Source organism: Salminus brasiliensis, chromosome 21 (genome assembly GCF_030463535.1).
Source record: "Salminus brasiliensis chromosome 21, fSalBra1.hap2, whole genome shotgun sequence".
In the NCBI taxonomy this organism is placed as follows: Eukaryota; Metazoa; Chordata; class Actinopteri; order Characiformes; family Bryconidae; genus Salminus; species Salminus brasiliensis.
Window position 1 is genome coordinate 32,670,200 of NC_132898.1, and position 8,725 is coordinate 32,678,924.

Sequence of the window (8,725 nt, forward strand, 5' to 3'; positions counted from 1 at the left end):
TGGGAGGGGTTTTGGTTGTGAAATGTGTCATGGAGAGACAGCTGTATTTACACTGCTATAACATGGGGTTCAAATGCGTCTCAGACCCTGGCTCTCCCTGTGGTTCACTGGAGTCTCAGAGCCTTAGAAAGTTTGTTTTTGTAACTCTGGTATATTTCACTAACTGTCTTACTTTCTTGTTGCTCCCAGAATTTCTTGCAGCATGTTGAGACCTTTCAGCTCTACTTCACATTGCTGGAAAGGCTGTAGTAAAGTAAACTGTTTGATTGTACTGGGAAGCAGGTCCTTTCTCACACAGGGCCAGTTGATGTTGGCCTTTTTCCTTAAATAAAGTAAATTATTTTGTGTAATGGAAGCGAATGTGTAAGGAGACTGCAGCAGTGACCCACTGGCTTCTGTTAGAATTGTGTCAGTGAGTCAGTGTGTCTTCTGTACTTTTACTAACTACAGGAAATCATGCCAAAAGTGATTGTCTGTGGTAATCAACCGTACGCTGCAGAAGCATCGATCGAGATTAGATTGAAAAACGCTGGATTGCTCCTTTAATACCAACAGAAATGCTTAAATTTTGCTTTTTTCAACAGATCAGAGCTTTAAACAGGATAAAAAATGAAAGGGCAGGAATACAAAGCACAGATGTCACTGTAATCTCTCATTTCCTTTATGCATGCTGATCTCTGTTTCCCATAGTTTAAACATTAGTTCAGCTACTGTTATTTAACTGCAGTTCTATTACGCATTGTTTAGCTATTGTTCATATCACCCACCCATATTCAAGAATCACTCTCAGTCTGGTTTAGTCCCGTGGTATAGTCCTTCATGTAGTATAAGCAGTTTGTGTTAGCCTTATGAATTTCAGAGCTGTACACTGCAGAATACTGCAGGGAGATGTTTCTCAGTCCTCACCATCCAGGTCATTCCAAATACATTCAACAATGTTGAGGTCTGGACTCTGAGGTAGTGTTTTCTTCTGAGAACACCAGCAACTTCAGTAGTTTGATTTCCAACATCCAATCAAGACCAAAACTCAAGAGTGTTGAGTCATCTGACAGGGGCCATAAAAATGAATGAATTGAGTAATTGAGTATCTCATAGATGGAAGCTTTAAGTGCTGATTATGAGATAGGGGACAGTGCTGGTGCTCTACTCATCTCGTAAAGATGTCATTTTCCTGGTATCTTTGATAACTTTCCACTCATATTGCTTTGATTTTCTCCATCCTCATCCTATATGTCCTCCTAAATAAACATTACATACCTTTCTTAATTAACTGACTTTTTACTGGGAGATAAATAAGTGAAGGACGGGCTCTGTCTTCTCCACAGTACTGCATAACCCATAGATCATTCGCCTAATAGATTCTAGGTCTATACTGAACTACAGCTATGCTGTCCCAACACCATGACTGCTAGCTAATCCTACCTGCCTCCAGTCATCACTGTCTGATGAGGTTCCGTTTTTTTTCCGTGGACCGCTCCTTCATCTCTCCGCTCCCTCGGCTGAAGGATGGATGGCTTCAATTAGATGTGTTTCTCAGCGACAAGGGGCATGTCTGTGGATGAATGCTGCGCTGTGAGATTAGAGCTGTTCGGAGGACTGCAGAGGCCTGGGATTCATTACTGCGCTGACTTAACCTGACAGGAAGACATACACTGCATTCATTAATAACATTATGAGCAATTGTTAGGGAAATGAGAATTAGGAACTAAACTGTGAGCTGTCATGGACTTTTCATATTTTAGGTAGCTGGGTATGCACAACTTCAGCTTCTACTTCTAGCCCATGGTTGCAAGTGTTTAAGGTAAGGGTGGAATGATAGGGGGCATGGTATGTACAACCTAGTGTGGAGTACAGTGAAAAAAAAATCATAATATACCCCTAATACCATTATATACACCAATCTGCCATAACATTATGATAACCACTGATGATGTAGATAACAATGAGACATGTCATTGGGGGGGCTCTACATATTGGCAGCAAGGTGATGGAGGTGTTGAAGCAGGAAAGATTAGCTAGCATAAGAATCTGAGACACCAGAATCTGACAAGAACAAAACTGGGATGTTCTAGACAACTCGAGGGTTAGAACATCTCCAGAACATCAGGTAGGTCTTGTGGGGTGTTCCTGGTATGCAGTGGTCAGTACTTACCAAAAGTGTACCATGAAAGGACAACCGATGAACTGGAGACAGGCTACCCGAGGCTCATTGATGCTCATGGAGGTCTCACCTCACCACTTACAGGACTTAAAGGATTTGCTGCTAATGGCTTGGTGCCACAGCAGGCCACCTTCAGAGTTCTTGTGGAGTCCATACCTCGAAGGTTCAGGTGGCACCAAAACCAGGGAGGCCTACTCAATATTAGGCAGATGGTTTTAATGTTATGGCTGATTGGTGTCAATATCAGTTTCAGCTACAATGAAAAGCTTGATAAATCCCAGATATGTTACACTGTATTGAACCAGCCTATATATACACTACATTACCCGAAAACGTAGACATGACAGGGTGTTTAACACATTCACCGAAGGCCCTGAGTGCTACCGGACAACAGTAGCGGTTCAATAGCTGTCAAGCAGAGCCCACAGCCACGATGTTAAATTCCTCAACAGCTCGAAGACAAGACAAAGATCACACTGAAACATGGAGCAGGTGTCTAAGCTTAGTCCTGCAGCAATCGTGGAGGGCTCCACCTTCATTAGTCTCACTGATAGTGCGGCGTGTGGCCGATGATGGAGCCCAGCAGAAATATGAGGCTAAATCCTAATGGGTTCTGAAGCTCTTTTACAGTGATACGGGTGTCTTAAGCAGAACGCAGATGTAGCCCTGATTAGCAGCTCCACTAATGATGTCCAATTTAGACGCTGAGTGAAACTCAATCTGTCACCCTTATTAACTCATCCTTAAGCAAAAGCTACCCTCGGTGCACACCCTCACATCAGCCTGTGGGCAAAGTCTGTCATTGCATTCTAGCAGCAGTTGTAGAACATGTGGTGGCTTAAATACATGAAACACAGATGTTTACAGATGTGCTTTTTTGCAGTGCCATGCACTTTCTGTTCTGTCCTTTTATGAAAGTATGATTCTAGAGACTTATTTATGTATTAGCTTTATATTTAACTGCAGTGGGAGTGTTTAGGAGGAACCACAGAGAGCAGGTCAGCAAGCCACCGAGTGTCCGACCACGTAAAGTTACAGAGCGGGGTCAGGCCCGAGTGCTGAGAGCTCCAGACCTGCTGCTGCTGTTAGAGCTGCAAAGGTGGACCAGCTCCATATTAATGTCTAGGGGTTTAGAATATGATTCCATTAAAGCTCCAGTAGGTGTAGTGTGTAAGTGTCCCAATACTTTTGTCCATATAGTGTACCAGCAGTTTCTTCTTCTTTCTAGAAGCAGTTGTAGAACATGTGGTGGCTTATACACATGAAACGCAGATGTTTACAGATGTGCTTTTTTGCAGTGCAATGCACTTTCTGTTCTGTCCTTTTATGAAAGTCTGATTCTAGAGACTTATTAATGTCTCAAAAAAAGATTTGCTTAGAAACACTGAAAAACTTTGGCACAAATTTCGAAATCTAGGCAGTGATACCACTGACCTCAATGACCCAGCCTAGCAAAGACAAGGGAGGCACCCTCTAACTTTATATTTAACTGGAGATGGAAAATTCAGCTGTGAGTGGTGTCATTATTGAACAGTGGAAGCATTTAGGAGGAACCACAGAGAGCAGCTCAGCCACCGAGTGTCTGTCAGACCCCGTAAAGTTACACAGCGGGGTCAGGGCCGAGTGCTGAGAGCTCCAGACCTGCTGCTGCTGGTAGAGCTTAGAGCAAAGGGGGACCAGCTCCATATTAATGCCTATGGGTTTAGAATGAGACGTCATAAAAGCTCCTGTAGGTGTAGCGTGAAAGTGTCCCAATACTTTTGTCCATGTAGTGTACCATCAGTTTATTCTTTTTCTGTAGTTTTAAGCTTTAGAAGCATCAGGGAGTGGAGAAAGTTTGTGATATCTGCTGAATCCACAGTGCTCCTAGAGGGATGCAGCTTTTGGGAGAATTCTTACATTTGTAATTTATCTCCACAGGGTTTGTGATCAGAGTTACCTGAACTAGGCTTGAATTGAACAATAGCTCTGCTTGTTTGAGAGCTTCAGCGTGGTCGGGCTAGAAGATGGCTTGGTTTATCTCCCAGTTCAAATTGCTTCTGCTTAACTTTTAATAAGAGGGTATTTATCTGACTAGAGAGAATACTCTTCTATTCATATTTCAATTTCATGATGTTAATGAGGATGAACCGAACTTCTGCTCAGGGCTTCAGAGCTGCACATCCATCTGTTTCTGTTTCTGTTTTTAAATTGCACCTCATGGGCCATTATGTGGCCTGTTAGACAGCCTTGAGGGGCTCCTATAATGTTGGGTCATAAACATCTGCCCAAGTCATTCAAAGCTACACAGGTGGAACACTGCCCTTGAAGATTTGGTAATTGGACTGGTAGCAAAGTTGGACTAAAGTTAACACCAGAATCATTTGATGGAGTGGGTGGAGTCTGGGTAATGGTTGGGTATTGTGGTGTTTCAAGATGAACATCATTGTTGTTAATGTAGAAGCTACATTAGCAGTCCTACAATATGAGGTATGGAGGACGGGTGCTGAAGTCACCGATCAGCCATAACCTGAGGGGTCCTGAGCATTGAAGAACAGGGGGAAAGGAGGTTAATCTACACAGTACCCCTGTAAAATAGAAGGGGCAATGCATGTAGAAACAAGGAGGTGGTATTAATGTTATGGCTAATCACTGTGTCTATTCTATTTAATGACCATATGAGATTGCTGGTCGACCATCTTGGTTGGTCAGGTTGATCATGCTGGTAGAGCAGCTATGCTGGTCAAGAGCTAAACTGGTCAACCTGCTTGACCATCTTGAGCCTGCCAGGTTGTTGGTTGTTTTTTCACAGGGGGGGATTTACCATCATGTGTTCCTAAGCAAATTAAACACATGAACCAGAGTGAGATAATAAAAAAAAGCTCAACAACAATAAAAACTTGGCAAAAGCTGGCCTTCACACTCACTTCACAACAGAGATGAGTTCCATAACAACCCATAATAACTGGAAGGCTGCTGGCCAGTACACAAAGAAGACCATCACAGCTCCAACCCACCCATAATAGAACCTACTCAACACCTCATTAGCAGGAGTAACCCAAAACAGATTGTCAAGATCCAGAACAGACTGGGCGCTATTAAGACATATGCCCAGTGCACTTATTACTGAGTGGGCTCACAGGCTAATGCAGGTCAAGCAGCTAAAATAACATATTATTTTATTGATTCCAAGGTTTAAAGAAGAGAACAGGGTCGCCGCTCTGACCACAGTGTAGGCCATGTAGACTCCCTCAATTGGTAAGTCCATCTGGGTAGGTCTCAGCTTCATACTGGAATGAGAGGACACAGGAAGCCCTGCCTTACCCCCTGGCCTTCAGCTTGCCCCATTAAATTGTCTGCATTGGTTCAATATTTCATTAGTAAAGTCGGGGAAGATACTGAAGCACTCTCTATGGAAAGTGGGTAGACTTAAAGCATGTGCTTAGACAGTTGCGCCACTCGGGAGACCTGGCCTGTGTTTTAAAGCACTGATAAAACTATCACATTTGAATGCTAATCAAATTACCATGAGTAAGACAAGGTTTCTAGTCTCGGAAGGTTTTCATTGCAATTGTAGTAAAGGAGGAATTCTGATGGATATGTGCACTTAGAGACTAAACATGGCATACAGCAGCCGCCACCTTTTTCTGACACAGCCTGAATTTGTTTAAATGTAAAGTTTGTTTCCACAGATTTATGGATTTTAAAGACTGGGCAGTTAATGACGCTGTATGTTTTTAAACTTTTGAAATTTCATTTGTATTCATTCTGATTTCCATAATATAGATCAGTGAGGGCAATTCCAGTCCTGATTCCTGCAGTTTTGCACTTTTTATGCTCAAGCACACCTGATTCAAACTGTGTGGGATAAAGGGATTTTTATGCTATTATTATTTTGTGTTACTATTATTATTTAAAAAATATAAAACAGATTACTTCATTTATATATTAAGCATTGTTGACCTAGTGGTACACAGACATAAAGAAAAATGAAAGCATTAAATAAGCATTTAAAAAAACATTAAGCATTAATAAAGTGTTTTAATAAAAAAAAATAAAATAATAAAATAAAGTTTCCCTCCTGGGAGCGGCTGTAACTGAGCAAAATTAGACCAGCCTCTAAGCTGGTTAATCAATCTTTGGGATACTCATGCTAGCAAAGTTCTGAAACCTCCAGGATTTGATAAAGCTTAGGGTAACATCTGGATACACTGGAGTCATTTTCAGAACCCTGGCTGAGGAAGAGCAGAACAGTTACCGCTTTCGTCCACTGGAAAGCAGCCAAAACGGACCCAACGTTAGCTTTTAATGTCATTTCCAGCACCCAAAGTGTGAGAGATAATCAAAAGACTAGGTTAAGGTTAGGTTTAGGATTAGGGTTGACCTGTCGGCCTGTAGTTTGCTTCAGGGCTCTTCAACTCTGGTCCTGGATCAGCACTTTTCATTACCAGAACCTGGTGAATTCGAGCTGGGAAATCAGCAAAGAGAGCACTGGCTCTCTAGGACCATAATTGAAGAGTCATATTTTACATATGTAATCTATGACCCCTTATGAACCATTAAGAGGTCAACCACAATGCCAATGGCTGTTCCACAAATGTCTTCATCTGCAGCTATGTATAAAATCTGACGACGCTGGCGTGTCTGAAGGCCTTTCCTTTAGTGGATCCACACTGTACGAGCGATTTTATACATCGACTGTGTGTTTTGTGCTCGAGGGGTTTATCTGTGAGTTTTCGTGATAAACGAAGAGCCATGAAAAAAAAAGATGTTCTGGGCTCTCATTTGAATAAAACCATTTGAATAAAATAATCTTTTATAATCTGCCCCTAACCATTTGGCATGTTCTCCCACGCAATTGTTTTTTTAATTCTATTTTCTATACCGCTCTAAAAGCCATCGCCAATCTAACACCTCGCCCAGTCTTTAAGCTTTCATCATTTCATCCTGTAACTAATAATCTTTTTTTCTGACGAAGCATTAGAGGCCATTTTGTAATCATCACAAATGAACAAAGCATAAAAACTCCTACATTATCAGCCGGTGACGAGAGTGCCATGGTGGAGTGTTTTAACCAGTCACTCCATTAAGTAAACCTTCCCTTAAATAGACAATCAGAATGCGCTCAGAAGACAACCACTGCCATGGCTTTAAAAACAGACCTGCTTTCAGAGGAGCGAGGAGATCCACGGGCTTCCATACTTGGCCAAGCAGGGGCGAGAGAGGGCAGCTGGTTTTTGGATATGGCTCATGCTACCCCCCACCACCACCTTCTCATAACTCTCTTGGGGAGTGAGTAGTGTATTTGAGAAAGGTTGGCCCAAGGCAACCCTTCCTTCTGCATACCTCTTCCACAAAAGGAAGCGAGAGCAGGGAAAGTCCCTGTGATTCCATGGCTCTGAGAGAGCGCTGCTCGGCCAGGGGGCTCTGCATTGTATCTCTCTTTTTCACGTCTCACATTTGTGTGTTTGTGCAAACAGACGCTTCTCCTGGCTTAGATGAGGCCGAACTCCTCAGCCTGGCTTGTCTCAAAGCCCCCCTTTTATTGTTTTTTTTTTTATGGCTTCACTTGTTATGAATTCCCCTGAAGAACTAACTTCAAACACTACAACCATCAAGAGCAATGGAACAGAAAATCTATATCTGAAAGCCGTTGGATCATCTAGTTCCTGTCAGATGCACTACCTCAGCCATAACATTAGTACCACCCTCCTAATATTGAGTAGAAGGGGGGGGGGGTGATTATCCAACACTCTCACTAACGTTCTTGTCGCTAAATGCAATCAAATCCTCACAGCAATGCTCTTCCAAAATCTAGTAAAAAAGCCTTCTTCTCCAGACAGTTACTCCAACAAAAGCATAAGAAACTCTTTTAATCCCTTTGATTTTAGAAGAAACATTGAATGAGCAGGTGTCCCAATACTTTTGTCCATATAGTGCATGTGTTTCTTTGGGTGTTACAGTGAGTGAAAACAGAAGCTGTGATCTTTCTGGTAGACAGTTTTAGGGGTGTTATTAGAGAGGGAGTTTTCTCATTCTCTTTGTGGTGTTTGATCGCAAGAAAACAAGAACTTATCTGAAATGTCATTTTTTCAAACCATTACAAAATCAAGTGGAAAAAAACTGACAATAAAAGAAGAACGGTGACGCATTAGAGCGTCCTGTAAATTACAGTGCAGCTTTAAAGCCGACCTTACGACATATCCTCTAACTCTCAAAACAATTAGCATTACTGCTCCTGATGTTCTGGTAAATGGTTGGGGCTTTGTAAGAGTTCTCATGTTCATTGTGGAATTTGAATGAATGAAAACCAAAGCTGATCTAAAGCTGCAAAGTAGTTTTATTTTATCAGGTCAAGTGAAATGACGAGAGAGAGAGAGAGAGAGAGAGAGAGAGAGAGAGAGAGTGACGCATTCCACTGCTCAATAAATTACAGCATGACTTCAAAGCAAATCCTACAGCTCAGTGGTGTCACACTTCTGCTTTTACTCTTCTCACAGTCTGAGTAGAAGCAAGAACACTAGCAAAACAATAAGCACTGTATATGCTAATAACCAGTAGTTATATGGAGTGTTTGCAGTGTTG